This window comes from Macaca nemestrina, chromosome 9, assembly GCF_043159975.1.
Source record: "Macaca nemestrina isolate mMacNem1 chromosome 9, mMacNem.hap1, whole genome shotgun sequence".
In the NCBI taxonomy this organism is placed as follows: Eukaryota; Metazoa; Chordata; class Mammalia; order Primates; family Cercopithecidae; genus Macaca; species Macaca nemestrina.
In genome coordinates this window covers 137,662,283-137,678,247 of record NC_092133.1, presented here as the reverse complement: position 1 = coordinate 137,678,247, position 15,965 = coordinate 137,662,283, and the positions used below count along the sequence as shown (strand labels likewise).

The following is a 15,965-nucleotide window of genomic DNA, read 5'->3' as shown; positions in this document are numbered from 1 at the left end:
AATATGGAGAAACCCATTTCTACTAAAAATACAAAAAAATTAGCTGGGTGTGGTGGTGCATGCCTCTAATCCCAGCTACCTGGAAGGCTGAGACAGGAGAATTGCTTGAACCCGGGAGGAGGAGGTTGCAGTGAGCCAAGATTACACCATTGCACTCCAGCCTGGGCAACAAGAGTAAAACTCCATCTGGAAAAAACAAAACAAAACAGCAACAACAACAAAAAAATCAAAATCATTACATATGGTAAGGTACTTTTTATTCTTATTTTTTTTGAAACAGGGTCTTGCATTGTCACCTAAGTGATCCCCCCACCTCAGCCTCCCCAGTTGCTTGTGACTTCAGGTGTGTGCCACCATGTCTGGCTAATTTTTTTTTTTTTTTAATAGAGACGAGGTCTTGCCATCTTGCCCAGGCTGGTCTTGAACTCCTAGACTCAAGCAATCCTCCTGCCTCAGCCTTTCAGAGTGCTGGGATTACAGGCATAAGCCACCATGCCCAGCCTACGATACTTTTTAAAATAAAATTAAAACAACTAAAACTCAACAATGCTTTTTAGGAGTATATACATAATAAAACGATACATGTTTACAAGATTCAGGATAATGGTTACTTCCATTTGAAGGCAGGCAGAAGCAGAGGATGGGGGAACATACAAAATATATGTCACTTAATGTCAATAATTGAGATGTCAACTGGCTGATGGAGTCATAGTCGTCTGTTATATGAAACAAGCAAATACAAAAGAGGGCCATTCAGGCATCAGTGATGAGAGCCTGAGATGAGGCGAGGACCATGATTGCTCCAACATCCTCTCTCCCTGAGGTCCAGAAAGCAAGAAAGAATGAAGAGTTTCCCTTTTGACTTGTTACAAGATCAGCAGCTTCCTGGACGCCTGTAATCCCAGCACTTTGGGAGGCTGAGGCAGGCAGATCACCTCAAGTCAGGAGTTCCAGACCAGCCTGGCAAACGTGGTGAAAACCCTGTATACTAAAAATATGAAAAAATTAGCTGGGCATGGTGGCACGCACCTGTAATCCCAGCTATTCAGGAAGCTGAGGCAGGAGAATTGCTTGAACCCGGGAGGTGAAGGCTGCAGTGAGCTGAGATCCTGCCATTGCATTCCAGCCTGGACGACAAGAGCAAGACTCTGTCTCAAAAAAAAAAAAAAAGAAAAAAAAAAAGAAAAAAAAAAAGGAGGATGAAGCAAATATGGTAAAATGTTAATAATTGGTGAATCTGGGTGAAGATATATGGAGAGATTCTTTGTACTACTTAACAATTTTCTAAATTTGAAATTGTGTCAAAATGAGAAGTTAAAAGAGAAACAACAAGTCACTTCTCCAGTCATCTCCTAACCCTGATTCATTTGGCCTCTTTTTTAACTTCTTTATTATTTTTTTTTATTTTTTTTGAGACTGAGTTTCACTCTTGTAGCCCAGGCTGGAGTGCAATGGTGCAACCTCCGCTTCTCGGGTTCAAGCGATTCTCCTGCCTCAGCCTCCCGAATAGCTGGGACTACAGGCGCCTGCCGCCATGCGCAGCTAATTTTTGTATTTTTAATAGAGGCGGGGTTTCGCCATGTTGGGCAGGCTGGTCTTGAACTCCTGACCTCAGATGATCCACGCGCCTTGGCCTCCCAATGTGCTGGAATTACAGGCGTGAGCCACGGCGCCCGACCTCATTTGGCCTCTTCTTTCTGTTGCTCAAACACTCAAGACTCATGACTCAGGGCCTCTGCAAGTTCCCCCTGCCTGGAGCGGTGATAAGGTGACACTTTAACAGCAATCTGAGGATCCCATTTGTTTGGGTCATTTGTAAAGTTAACTTTTCCCATTTGTAACGAACAAATTATCTGTGGAGGGCTCCTTTGCAATCACTCACAAAGTGTGAATAAAATATCCTGTTCCCAATAATCTTTATAAAAAATTTAAAAATGTATTATTTCATTTCATTTCGTCATGTCCTTGAGTCAGAGATATATGTATATATATACATGTGTGTACATATATACATATATACACACACACATATATATGCACATGCATATATATATATATATAGAGAGAGAGAGAATCTTGCTTTGTCACCCTGGCTGGAGTGCAGTGGTGCCATCAGGACTTGCTGCAGTCTGGAATTCCTGTGCTCAATCGATCCTCACACCTCAGCCTCCCGAGTGGGTGGGATTACAGGTGCGTGCCACCATGCCTGGCTAATTTTTTCATTTTTAATTTTTTAGAAACAGGGTCTCACTATGTTGCCCAGGGTGGTCTTTAATTTCTAATGTAAAAATTTTTAATTGTGGTAAATACACTTATAATTTATCATCTTCAACATTTTTAAGTATACAGCTCAGTAGTGTTAAATACATTCACAGTGTTGTGCAACCATCACCACCATCCATCTCTAGAACTTTTTCATCCTGCAGAACTCAAACTCTGCACCCATTAAACAATAACTCTCATTCTTCACAATCCCCAGCTCCTGGCAGCCACCATTCTTTCTGTCTCTCAATCTGACTATTCTAGGGAACTCATGTGAATGGAATCTTACAATATTTGTCTGTTTGTGCCTGGCCTATTTCACTTAGCATCATGTGCTCAGGGCTCATTCATGTTGTAGCATCGGTCAGAATTTCCATCCTTTTTGAGGCGGAGTAATATTCTGCGCGTTTACTCACATTTTGTGTATCCACTCATCTGTTGATGGACACGTGGATTGCTCTACCTTCTGGCTGTTGTCAAAAATGCTGCTGCAAACATGGGTCTACAAATATCTCTTTGAAATCTTGCTTTCAATTATTTTGGGTATGTATATACAAGGAATAATCTTTTATTCAATAGTTTTAGCGTCTATTGATGATTCTTGATTGAAACACTTATTATCAGAGTGTCCGTAAAATGGCTATTTACCACTTTTGTCATTCCTTCCACGTTTATTAGTTGGCATCCTTTTGTAAAGAAGCTCTTTCCTGCCCATCCTCCCTTTTTCTAGCTTTAATTTAATCATCATTATTAATAGTAGTAATAGTACCAGTGTGAACTCGGGGATTTTTAAAATTATGATTGCATGTGTTAGAATCCATTCTTGACATACTCAATTGGTGCTCAAGCCACTCCTAGTTTGGCTGAGAACGCTTTCAGGCTGTCCGCTGTGTCCTTGACACGTCCCTTCAACTTTTGAACTCTGTCTTAGCTCCTGTTCCAGGCTCCTTGTGTCCTCCCCAGTCTCGGCCTTGGGATCAGCCACTCCTCCAAGGAGACCTGGGGACTTTCAGTGGAGGATGGTCCTTAGAAGGCTGGATCTGGGCTTTTGTGTGCCTCTTCTTGCTACCGGAGTGTCCGTGTTTCCAGGGCCTTTTCCACGGATGGAGCTGGGAAACATTTTAAAATTGTAAATTCAAACGGATCAGTTATTCCAGTCCAGCAGCACAGAGTTCTTCCTCTTCTTCCTCCGTCCCATAATTACATCTTTCATTTGCTTTCTGTGTTTTACCTAGGAATGTTGTCTTCATCTTGAATCTCCTTTGCTACTGGCTGTACTCATTAGCAACATAAAATTCCTCGTGATAACCTCTGACCCCCATCCTATGTGTGATGACACGGAATAGGAGATCAGACCTGCAGTGCACAGGTGGGGGCCAAAACCAAGCCTCCCGGGGCTTAAAAAAATATCTGCAGAGATGGGCGAGTCTGGAAGGGAGCTCCCCCACAAATATTTTAGGTTCCTTCTATCGTTCTCAATCATTGCACGAGTGTATATTACTTTTTTAATAACAAAAAGGAACTTTTAAGGTAACCCCCCACAACCCTATATAGACTGGATGTCAACCCTTTAGTCCTAGATACACCTGGAGCCTGGCGTCGTGGGGACAGAGGCAGGTCCCTGTGCTGAGGGCGGTGAGACAGGGCGGGCATGCGGGGGGACCCAGCTGGGAGGTCGGGGGAGGGCCAGACGGGACACCAGCTCCGGGAGCCCCGCTCTGGGCACGGTGCGCGCCCCCACACCCCCATTGCACCCCGCGTCTGCTCCCTCCAGGGTGCGCGACCCCACCCCCCCCATTGCACCCCGCGCCTGCTCCCTCCCGGGTGCACTTCGGGCGCAAAAGCCAGCTTGGTCCTGGCCCCAGGAGCAGCTGCAGGTCCGACGGGGGCGTGGCGGAACCGGCAGGGGCGTAGCCTGGGGATGGTTCGCTCGGATTGGCTGTTGTCCGCGGCGCACGAGCCGGTCAGCGCGCGCCCCGCCCCTCCTGGGCCGTGCGGCACGCCGCGTTCACGTGCGGTCGCACACCCTCCCGGCGTGCCCCGCGCCGCCCCAGCCTGCCCTGCGGCGACTGTCCAGCTCGTGAGCTAGGCGTGGATCGGCCGCTGGGTCCTCTGCGCTCTGGGGCTTTGAGGTTGTGTTCCCGGCAACGGATGTTTTCCGAGAAGGCCTGGGAGCGGCTGTAAATAATACCCGAGAGGAAATAGGCCCGGCAGGTGTTTTTGCGAGTCCCGGAGTTGGGTGGGGCTGCGGCGGGCTTGCAGGCCGCGGAAGAGGAAACAGACTAGAAAGGCTTTAGGCGTGTGGACTCTGCGGGGCGGCTCGGGAGCGCAGCCCCTTTCCCTCTGGGTTGAGGGCGCCGGAGAAGTGGACGGCGCACCCCCTCCCCGCGGGAGGATGCGGGACCGGGGCGGGTCCGCGGTGGAGGCGCCGCCCAAGCTCTCTGAGCCCCCGGGGACCGCTCCTATCCCCCGGTATGGGACCCAGACCCCCTGAGAACCTCGTATGCACTGGGTCTGTGGCTCCATCTGAATCTTCACGAAGAGGGCCTGCAGTGAATTTGGGGAGAGTGAGTGAACCGGTGAAGAGTCAGGAAATAAGTCTCATGAGGCATGGTTGAAGAATTGGGGATGTTTAACCCAGCCATGGCAGGACGGGGGACACTTGACTCCTGTTTGGAAGTATTTGAAAGACTTCTGAAGGGGGCCAGCTGCTCCACACCTGTGGTTGGGAGGAGAGACTGAGAAAACAAGTAAGGCACACAAAGTATAGAGAAAGAACAGTGGGCCTGGGGGACCGGCGCTCAGCATACGGAGGACCCGCACCCGCGCTGGTCTCTGAGTTCCCGCAGTATTTATTGATCATTATTATTATTATCATTATTATTATTATTATTATTATTATTATTTTTTGAGACGGAGTCTCGCTCTGTCGCCCAGGCTGGAGTGCAGTGGCGCGATCTCGGCTCACTGCAAGCTCCACCTCCCGGGTTCACGCCATTCTCCTGCCTCAGCCTCCCGAGTAGCTGGGACTACAGGCGCCCACAACCGCGCCCGGCTAATTTTTTGTATTTTTAGTAGAGACGGGGTTTCACCGTGGTCTCGATCTCCTGACCTTGTGATCCGCCCGCCTCGGCCTCCCAAAGTGCTGGGATTACAGGCGTGAGCCACCGCGCCCGGCCTATTGATCATTATTTTTACTATCTTAGTGAGGGGAATGTAGCAGGGCAACAGGTGGGGAGAAGGTCAGTAGGGAAACGTGAGCAAAATAATGTGTATCATGAATAAGTTCAAGGAAGGGTACTGTGCCTGGATGTGCGCGTAGGCTACATTTGTTACTCTTTACCCAAACATCTCAGTGTAGGAAAGAGTAATAGAGCAGTGTTGCTGCCAGCGTATCTTGCCTCCAGCCACAGGGCGGCTTTCTCCAATCTCAGAATAGAACGAATGGGAATATTCGGCTTTACACCCAGATATTCCATTCCCAGGGAGGAGCCGGAGACAGAAGCCTTCCTCTTAGCAAAGAGGCCTCCTTCTTTCACTACTCCTCCTCAGCACAGACCCTTTAGGGCTGTCAGGCCGTCGGGCTGGGGGACAGTCAGGTCTTTCCCTTCCCATGAGGGCATATCTCAGGCTGTCTCAGTCGGGGGAAACCTTGGACAATACCCAGGCTTTCTTGGGCAGAGGTCCCTGCGGATTTCCACAGTGCATTGTGTCCCTGGGTAATTGAGAATGGAGAATGGCGATGACTTTTACCAAGCATACTGCCTGCAAACATATTGTTAACAAGGCACATCCCTAAATCCATTAAACTTTGATTTAATACAGCACATGTTTCTGTGAGCATAGAGTTGGGGCTAAAGTTACAGGTTAACAGCATCTCAAAGCAGAAACAATTTTTCTTAGTACAGGGCAAAATGGAGTTTCTTACGCCTTCTTTATAGACACAGTAACAATCTGATCTCTCTCTTTTCCCCACAACTTCCTTATGAGGAAGAGGCTAGGCTTTTCATTCTGCCTCCGGGCACAAAACAGACTTTTTCCCAGGTGGAGAATTTCAGGTCAGTTACACAGAGCCAGGCAGGGATGAACATGTCTGGCATTCTCTGCTGGAGCCAGGTGTTTACCTGTGTTAGTGGGAGAATAGTGGAGCTCAGATGCGAAGTCTCGTCTGCCAGACTCCAAAGGCCTTGCCTTTTCTTGATGCCTGTATTTTTTTGTAAATGTTTAAGTTCAGAGGTACAAGTTCAGGTGTACAGAGATCCACCCGTCTTGGTCTCCCAGAGTGCTGGGATTACAGGCATGAGCCACCACCCGGCTCAGTATTTTTTTTTCTGAGTCTCTTCCTCCTTCCACCTGATGCATCTGTTTTAGTGGAATGGGTTCCTTTGTGAACAGTGATGTTGCAATTATTCATGAAGTAATAAAGTGTTTGTGTATTGATTGGTTTCTTTGGACTGGAGGGTTTGTCCAGCCCTGTTGAGCTTTGTCATTGTCTACTTCAGGGGAAGAGGGAGATTGTCGCTGGTCAGAGGAGAATGCCAGGGCTACTCTTAGATGGAGGCAGCCTTCCATCTCACCAGCAAGTTGGATCTTGAGTAGTACCTGTTTCTGGCCCATTGCCCCTTTAACAAGGGGCACAGATGCCCTTGGACTTGCTAAAAGAATAATCATGACTTTGAGTTTAACAAACATGGTCACGGTATTCCACTGCCATCCACCTTTCCCACTTCTCCTAGCCCCTGTTCTCCTCCTCCTCCTTTTCCTTCTCCTTCTCCTTCTCCTTCCCCTTCTCCCTTCTCCCTTCTCCCTTCTCTCTTCCTCTTCTCCTTTTATTTTTTTTTGAGATGGAGTTTGGCTCTTCTTGCCCAGGCTAGGGTGCAATGGTGTGATCTCAGCTCCCCGAAACCTCTGCCTCCTGGGTTAAAGCAGTTCTCCTGCCTCAGCCTCGCCGAGTAGCTGGGATTACAGGCATGCACCACCGTGCCCGGCTAATTTTGTATTTTTAGTAGAGACGGGGTTTCTCCATGTTGGTCAGGAACTCCCGACCTCAGGTGATCCGCCCGCCTCGGCCTCCCAAAGTGCTGGGATTACAGGCATGAGCCACCTTGCCTGGCCTCCTAGCCTTTCTTTTTTGCAAACCTGACACTCCTCCCCTCCACCCCATATGCCTAGACAAGGCCATCTGTAGGACTCACACAGGAAGAGCTGAGGACTGGAGGAGTGAGTAACTTTTACCCGAGTACGTTTCAACCCTCCAGGTAGTACCAGGTACAGTATTCTGAGAAGTCGGGAGGAAAACGCCTGTGCTGGTCTCATTCAGCTCTGCGGCCCTCAGTGTCCATCTGATACTGAGTCTGTAGTGAGGATGCATAACAGGGTAACCGTCTCTGAGCTCCTGGATTCATTTGCCTAATTAATAGCTTCATACTTTTCTCTGAAGAGAGGAACACTTTAGGAGTCTCTTTTTTGTCTCTGCCACATGTATTAAATTGTCACATTTTAACACATTTTAAGCCATTTTAACATCTCTTGGGAGAAGGTAAGAGCTGTGGAATGTGTATAAAGAGACAGTATCTTGTTTTTCTTGGATCCCTGTCTAGCAGATGTGATAACAGTTTCTTATCAAGAACCCAGCCAGAAAATTACCAGCCAAACCCTCTTCCTCCATTGGATTATCTGAGGCAGCAACCCTTATCTGGTGGCCCCTCTGCTCCGAGCAGTTTGTGGAGCTCCGGAAGATCTCTCTGATAATCCTCTTTTCTTCCTTTCAAGGGATCTCCTGGATTATTCATCCTCAACTTGGGTCTTCTTCCTCTCCTCTGCCCCGAGGTGTTAAGGAATTGAATATCTATGGAGGTAGCCAGCCCGGCCCTGAGCGACACTGTAGAGAAGGTAGAGAAGGTGAAATTTTGTTTCTTTGCCTGTTTCTGGTCCTTTGTCTGTTGCTAAGTCCCTAGGTCTTTCCTGGTTTCTTCTAAGTCACATCCTCAGATTCTTCATCTACGTCATCTCTAAATGATAGATAGTAGCTCAGTTTGCATTTTAATTGATAGCTGAGATCTTTAACTCCAGAGATGCTATCTAACAATTTAGGGACAGGTTAAATCACATTGTCTTCCTTCCCTAGCCTGCCCCACTCTCCAACCCCAGCATTTTCATGCAGAAAGGCAGCTTAGGTAGGGGTGACTGGAGGCAGTGGGAGGCTGGTGGAAGATGAGGTAGTGAGTCCTGGAATCCTCCACTTTGCTCCCACTTGCTGAGCGAGGGTCCTAGCCGTCCTAGAATGTCTGCCTCAGGCTGGCAGCTGAGGATGCCAGGGGGCAAGGCAGCACGGGGGCTTCAGTCAGCCTTCCTGGGTTCTGATGCCACCTCCGCCACTGAGTAGCTGTGTGACCTTGGAGAATTTCCCAAACATCTCTGAGCTTCAGTTCCCTAATGTGTCAAGCTTATGCAGTTGTGAGGATTACACGAGCAGCTAAACACAAAAGGCTTCTACATGGCCTAGTAGAATATCAGGATCCCACCCTGCTTGTGGCCACTGGAGACCCTATTATAGTCCAGAGTGCTTCCTAAGTGGGCCTTATGATTCCTGTCTTAAAGGAACTCTCTGCCCAGCAATGACAACTTGGCTGTTGCTACCACCATTATGCATGAGTTTAACTGGCCAGAAAATGGGATGGGATGGTCTGCACAGCAGCTGCCCACTCACAGGTGCTGAGTGTATTTGCAAGTCTGTTTGAGCCCTTAACATTCAGGCCTGGGGATGAATGTGGGTGAGTGCGGGCAATAAGAGCGAGGCAGCTCTAGTGGTCTGACGTATTCAAGGCGCTTCCACAGAATCCATCTGCCCAGACAGCCTCCTAAAGTCCTTCGCTGAGTGCCTCTCCTTCCTATCCCCCTAAAAGTTATATAAAAGTCCCCACTCCTTATACTTTTCTTTTTTTTTCCTTTTGAGCCAGAGTCTCGCTCTGTCACCCAAGCTGGAGTGCAGTGTCATGATCTCAGCTCATTGCAACCTCCCCCTGGTTCAAGCAATTCTCCTGCCTCAGCCTCCTAAGTAGCTGGGACTACAGGCGTGTGCCACCACACCTGGCTAATTTTTTGTATTTTTAGTAGAGACGGGGTCTTGTCATGTTGGCCAGGATGGTCTCGAACTCCTGACCTCAGGTGATCCACCCACCTCGGCCTCCCAAAGTGCTGGAATTACAGGTGTGAGCCACCGCGCCCAGCCTTCTTACACTTTCTTGTCACAGTGGATCTGCTTGGGTGGCAGGTGCACCTACCTGGGGGAGAGCATGTTTTCTGTTCTTTTTTTTTTTTTTTTTTTTATACTTTAAGTTCTAGGGTACATGTGCACAACGTGCAGGTTTGTTACATATGTGCCATGTTGGTGTGCTGCACCCATTAACTCGTCATTTACATTAGGTATATCTCCTAATGCTATCCCTCCCCCCGTCCCCTCCCCACAATAGGCCCCGGTGTGCGATGTTCCCCTTCCTGTGTCCAAGTGATCTCATTGTTCAATTCCCACCTAGGAGTGAGAACATGCGGTGTTTACGCAGGGAGGATTGTGATTGGGTCTCTGGTGGCTACAAGCAGGGTGGGGGTCTTAATTTTAGTGAGCAAGGGGCATGAATGCTCAGACCTGGGCCACCATGGAGTTGTCGGGGTGTGGGTAGGAGACTGGCCGTCACCTATAAATGCAGAGTAGACTCACTTCCCCCAGGATATTTGACGGTGATCTTGGGCTGTTGCATCTGTTCCTCAGGCCCCGAGGGTTCTCCTCAGATAAGATGGGCGTGAACTTGCTACGCTGATGGTGGAGGCAGGTGGCTGAGGAACAGGGAGAGTGTGTCCAGCACTGCCTAAGAATTCAGTGATGTCCGAGCTCAGCAGTTCGAGACCAGCCTGGGCAACACGGTGAAACCCTGTCTCTACTAAAACACAAAAGAAATTACCTGGGTGTGATGGCGGGCGCCTGTAATCCCAGCTACTCAGGAGGCCGAGGCAGGAGAATCGCTCGAACCTGAGAGCCAGAGGTTGCAGTGAGCCAAGATCGTGCCACTGCCCTCCAGCCTGGGTGACAGAGCAAGACTCCATCTCTACAAAAAGAAAAAAAAAAAAAGAAAAATTAGCCGTTGCATGTGGGATACTAAATCATAAGGCGAAACATGTCTTATCTGTCAAAGTTAGAAAGCCACTGCCATGCCTAGAATCTCTCTGAAGGATACATAACGTGCGTGGGTCAGAGCCTTAGCAACAGCAGAGGTTTCCAGTCTGGGGAGAGGGTCCATCTTAACCACCTTGGGGGCTTTTCCAAAATATACTATGTCTCTGCTGCAGCTTCTCAGTCTTTCCTGCCTCTCCCTCAAGAATGAATTTAAGCCGGGCGTGGTGGCTCACGCCTGTAATCCTAGCAGTTTGGGAGGCCGTGGCGAACTCCTGAGCTCAGGCAATCCGCCTGCCTTGGCCTCCCAAAGTGCTAGGATTACAGGAGAGAGCCACCGCGCCTGGCCTGCAATGGTTAATTTTACATGTCAAATTGGAGGGTGTTTTGGATGAGACTGACATTGCAACTGGAGAACTCTGAGTAAAGCAGACCGCCCTCCATAATGTGGGCGGGCCTTATCCAATCACTTGAAAAAACAATGGATAAAACAAAAAGACCAGCTTCCCAGAGCAAGAGGGAATTCAACAGCAGACTGCCTTCAAGCTGCATCTGTATCATCAGCCCTCCTGGGTCTCCAGGAGTTCATGCTACAAATTTTGGACCCGCCAGCCTCCATAATGAGGTGAGCCAATTCTTTATAATGCAACTACACACACACATACACACATACACACACACACACACATAAACAGACCCTATTGGTTCTGTGTCTCTGGAGAACCCTAATATACGGACTGACAGACAGGATAGATACCAAACTGAAACAAACATTTCAAGAAACAATAGTTATTTTTACTATATGCAACGTATTGAGATACTTTCTATTCAGTATTATGCTACCTTAATATAGGCGTGTGTTTCTTAATTTGGGTCTTGATCAAACAAGTCAGAAAGCCACTGAAGGCCAGGTGCAGTGGCTCATGCCTGTAATCCCAGCACCTTGCAAGGCCAAGGCAGAAGGATCAGTTAAGGCCAGGAGTTCAAGACCAGCCTGAACAACATAGCGAGACCACCTCCCCACTTCAAAAAAATGTAAAAACTATTCAGACATGGCACACTCCTATTGTCCTAGCTACTTAAAAGGCTGAAGTGGGAGGACCGCTTGAGCCCAGGAGTTCAAGGCTACAGTGAGCTTCGCACTACTGTACTCCAACCTGTGCAACACAGCAAGACCCCGTCACAAAAAAAAGAAAAAGAAAAGAAAAGCAAGCCCCTGGAATTTTTTTCAAGTCTATTTGTATTTATATAATAACAATAATAAACCTGACCCACTAAAAAACAAAACAAAACAACAAAAAAAGAATTGAGTGATGTCTGCTGGGCTCTCTAGAGGCTTACAAACATGCGGAATCTCTAAAAGTCACTCAGAATTTGGAACTCTAAATTTATGTCTCAGGGTGAAATCCCAGCCCTGAGCTGTATATATGGTAGTGGCCGGGAGGGTCTGAGCACTGGGGAAGGACTGGCTTCTGCCTGACTCCTGGTTTTACATTTCTGTAACATTGTTATGTCTTGGATGCGCATTTCCTCAAACCTCTCCCAGGTTCCTTTTGGTTCTGGGTCTAGGATACTGAAGGTTGAAACATTGGGAGTGCGCTGGGCTTGCTCTCTGGAAAGGCTTTACTTTTTCTGTTCCCTATTTGCAGTTCCCTTAAATTAGTAACATTTTGGGACCTTCTTTTGCATTGAATTTCTGGAACTTCTGTTTATGATTATTTTGAAGTGGGGGTGGGAGGACATGCCTGGGCCCACCCCGTGGTTCTTTAATGAAGACGATGGTTTTCCTTTTAAGCAAAAGAACCTTGTTTACCATTTACCAGAACTCTGGAAGTAGGTATTTAATCCCAAAACAGAGGTGATGGTGTGTCTAGAAGCAGTATTTACCCTGCGTAACTTTTTGGATCGTTTGGTAATCTAGAAACTAGAGAGAACACTAATTGCTTCAACATTAAAGAAACCACCTTCCAGACTCACTCCCTCCTCCACCCCTCCTGTATGTTTTCTTTCTTGTTCCTCTAAGAAATGAAATATAGAAGACGAAAGTATCAACTGGACTACAGCAGGGTGCAGTGGCCCATGCCTGTAATCCCAGCGCTTTGGGAAGGAGGATTGCCTGAGGCCAGAAGTTTGAGACTAGCCTGGGCAACATAGTGAGGCCTCTTTCCTATAAAAAATTTAAAAAGTAAAAATAAATTTAAACCAGACTAGAAACTTTCAACCACAGAAATCCATGGGGCCATTGAGGTGCAAATGGAAAGACCAGGAGCAAAAGTAGAGGGTGGGGACAGTATGGAGTTGGGGACAGTATGGAGTTGGGGACAGTATGGAGGTGGAGACAGTGTATGGAGGTGGAGGTGGTGGCTGAAAGCCACTGGGGGCTGTGAGGAGCTAGGTTGGGCTGGGGTGGAATGGCAAGGGCTGGACAGAAAGTGCTTTCAGAAAAGCCCAAGGATAAAGTCCAAAGAGATTAAAGGTTAGAAAAAAAGAAAAGCTCAGGAAGAGGAAGATGACAGGTCCCCAGGGGAACTCTGCCTAATCTAGCAGCTAGGAAGACAGGATACACCTCAGGCCCTTCCTTAGGGCAAAAGGATTACTCCTTGCAGGAAGGAAATATTACAAAGTCTTTCTTGTCTTTTTTTTTTTTTGAGACAGAGTTTCGCTCTTGTTGCCCAGGCTGGAGTGCAATGGTGCAATGGTGCAATGGCGCATTCTCGGCTCACTGCAACCTCTGCCTCCTGGGTGCAAGTGATTCTCCTGCCTCAGCCTCCCGAGTAGCTGGGATTACAGGCATGTAATCCACCACGCATACCACCACGCAACCACGCCTGGCTAATTTTGTATTTTTAGTAGAGATGGGGTTTCTCCATGCTGGTCAGGCTGGTCTTGAACTCCCGACCTCAGGTGATCTGCCCGCCTTGGCCTCCCCAAGTGCTGGGATTACAGATGTGAGCCACCGTGCCTGGCCCTTCTCTATTTTTAACTCATGTTTTAAAATTTTTCTTTTTGTTTTTGGAGACTGTCTCGTTCTGTTGCCCACGTTGAAGTGCAGGGGCATGATCTTGGCTGACTGCAACCTCAACCTCCTGGGCTCAAGGAATCCTCCCAGCTCAGCCTCCCAAGAAGCTAGGACTACAGGCATGTGCTGCCACGCTCGGGTAATTTTATTTTTTGTAGAAATGAGATCCCTCTGTGTTGCTCAGGCTGGTCTCAAACTCCTGGACTCAAAAGATTCTCCTGCCTTGGCCTCCCAAAGTGCCGAGATGACAGGTGTGAGCCACCACTGCTGGCCTAGATTTCTATTTTTTATGTGGAATTTCTATCATGTACATGATGTGTTCGTGCAGTAGCACATGTATATTAGATACAGATAAGTAGGTTGTGGGAGTAGTAGTTTGTGATCAGAAAAGGTTTTGGCCGGGCGCGGTGGCTCACGCCTGTAATCCCAGCACTTTGGGAGGCCAAGGCGGGTGGATCACAAGGTCAGGAGATCGAGACCATCCTGGCTAACACGGTGAAACCCCGTCTCTACTAAAGAATACAAAAAATTAGCCGGGCTTAGTGGCGAGCGCCTATAGTCCCAGCTACTCAGGAGGCTGAGGCAGGAGAATGGCGTGAACCCAGGAGGCAGTGGTTGCAGTGAGCTGAGATTGTGCCACTGCACTCCAGCCTGGGTGACAGAGCCAGACTCCGACTCAAAAAAAAAAAAAAAGGTTTGGATATCTCAGCTCAGAGTCACGACGAGAGTCGGGAGGGAGCCTGCACTTCTCAAACTCAAATGCCTGGGAGTCTTTTGGAGATGGCGTTCAGATGCAGATTCTTGTTCCGTAGATCTGGCTGGAGCCCAGAGTTCTACAGCTGGAGGGCTGATTCAGAAAGCATGAGTTGGTGCTTTTCCTCTTTTGCCGCAGTACTCCATTGAGAGTCTTAGTCATGGAGGGAAACCCGAAAACCACCGGTGTCCAGGGCAGATGCTCTGATGCATTCTCCCAGAACACCCTGGGGACTGCGAGAAAGCCCCAGCTGGCTCACTTGTTTGCTGGGATCAGTTCCCATCAGGCATGTGGCTGTGCTTCTTGGTATTGATTTGCTTCTTGGTCCCATGGCTTCTGCAGCCTGCGTCAGGGGAGGGCAAGGTGCTGGTGCAGCCAGAGAGAAGCACGCTCCTTTCCAGGGAGGAGAGGGAGGCGCACAGGCGCGCTTTTTGGAGCAGAGGAGGCCAAGCTGGGTGCAGTTCCTCTGCTGTAGCCCTGAGCTGGGCAGAGAGGATACTTTGCTGGCCTTTCCTGACCGCACACTTGTCACTCAGTGACACTGCGACCCGTGTGAGCAAACGTTCAGAAAGCACATTTAAACACTGTTACTTAAAATTGCAACTCCACAGGGCCAGTGTTCTTTTTACGATGTTCCAAATGAGGAAACCGGGGTGCTGAATGATTAAGTGACTTATCCAAGACCACAGGGCTTGCAAATGGCAAGTGGGAGGATTGCTCGAGCCCAGGAGTCTGAGACCAGCCTGGACAACATGATGAGACCCCGTCTCTACAAAAATTAAAACGTTAGCTGGGTGTGGTGGCACATACCTGTGGTTCCAGCTACTTGGGAGGCTCAGGCAGGAGGATTGCTTGAGCTCAGTAGGTCAAGGCTGCAGTGAGCTGTGATTGTGCCACTGCACTCCAGCCTGCGCCACAGAACGAGACTTCATCTCAAAAAAAAAAAAAAATGTTCACCTAAGGCAGACAACTTGTCCAGGGAGGACAGAGCTAGATGTTCCTGTGACTGGAATGCTGGGGTGCATCTGTCCTCTGTCCTGAAAGCAGGCTGCTCCATGCTAATCTCCTGCATCTTCAACTCCTGTTAGGCCAGTGTCCATTGCAGTAGTCTAGCTCTTCCCAGCATCCCCTGACACAGGATCTGTGTTCCCTTCATGGTTTGGCGTGCGTGTCCTTCTACCTGGGACGTTCACTCTCTCTCAGTTCTGTCCTCACTGTGCCCTACTTGTCTACTTCGGGAACTCTCCTTTACCACTTACCTCACACCTTCCTCCAGGAAGCCCTCCCTGACTATTTAGGCAGAGTTGGAGCCTCACCCTGGGCATTTCCACAGCAGAAACTGTCCCACCACAGCCGTTGCTTGTGGTCATGTCTGTGTTTGCCAGCAGCCCACAAGAGGTCGAGGTGCGGCCTGCAGTCCTCAGCTGCTGGGGCCAGGCAGTGCTGTCCTTTCAGCCTGAAGGGGGCACTCAGGAAGAGGCTGTCCACATGTGTGCAACTTTTGTGTGTCCTCTCCATATGGTGACAGCACCGCTTCCTGTGAAGGAGTTGAGCTAGGGGTTGTGCTGAATGCAGAGAACAAGGTACAAACTTAAAGAGGCTTAGGGTGTGGAGGGAAACACACACCCCTTCCCCCACCTATGTATGCTCACATGAAAAGGTGCAGACAAGTCTTTGAGGTAGTGCAGAAAGTGAATGCTCAGAGAACAGCAAGGGAGGGATGTCAGTAGACATGGAGAGAGTAGACAGAGGCAAGGGGGTTT

The 15,965-nt window shown here is 48.6% G+C and overlaps 1 protein-coding gene across 2 annotated transcripts in view; it reads left to right on the top strand.

The window, feature by feature from the left end:
- The window catches only part of LOC105494360 (6-phosphofructo-2-kinase/fructose-2,6-biphosphatase 3), a 318,705-nt gene that overhangs the window by 14,801 nt on the left and 287,939 nt on the right, over nt 1-15,965 (top strand). Inside the window, exon 1 of one of the 2 annotated variants that reach the window (XM_071070504.1) lies at nt 10,748-11,054. The exons of the other annotated variant lie outside the window; for it this stretch is intronic. The gene's annotated coding sequence lies outside the window, so the exon portion shown is untranslated. Of the gene's footprint in view, nt 1-10,747; nt 11,055-15,965 lie in introns of those variants that run through there. 2 annotated transcript variants of the gene reach the window in all.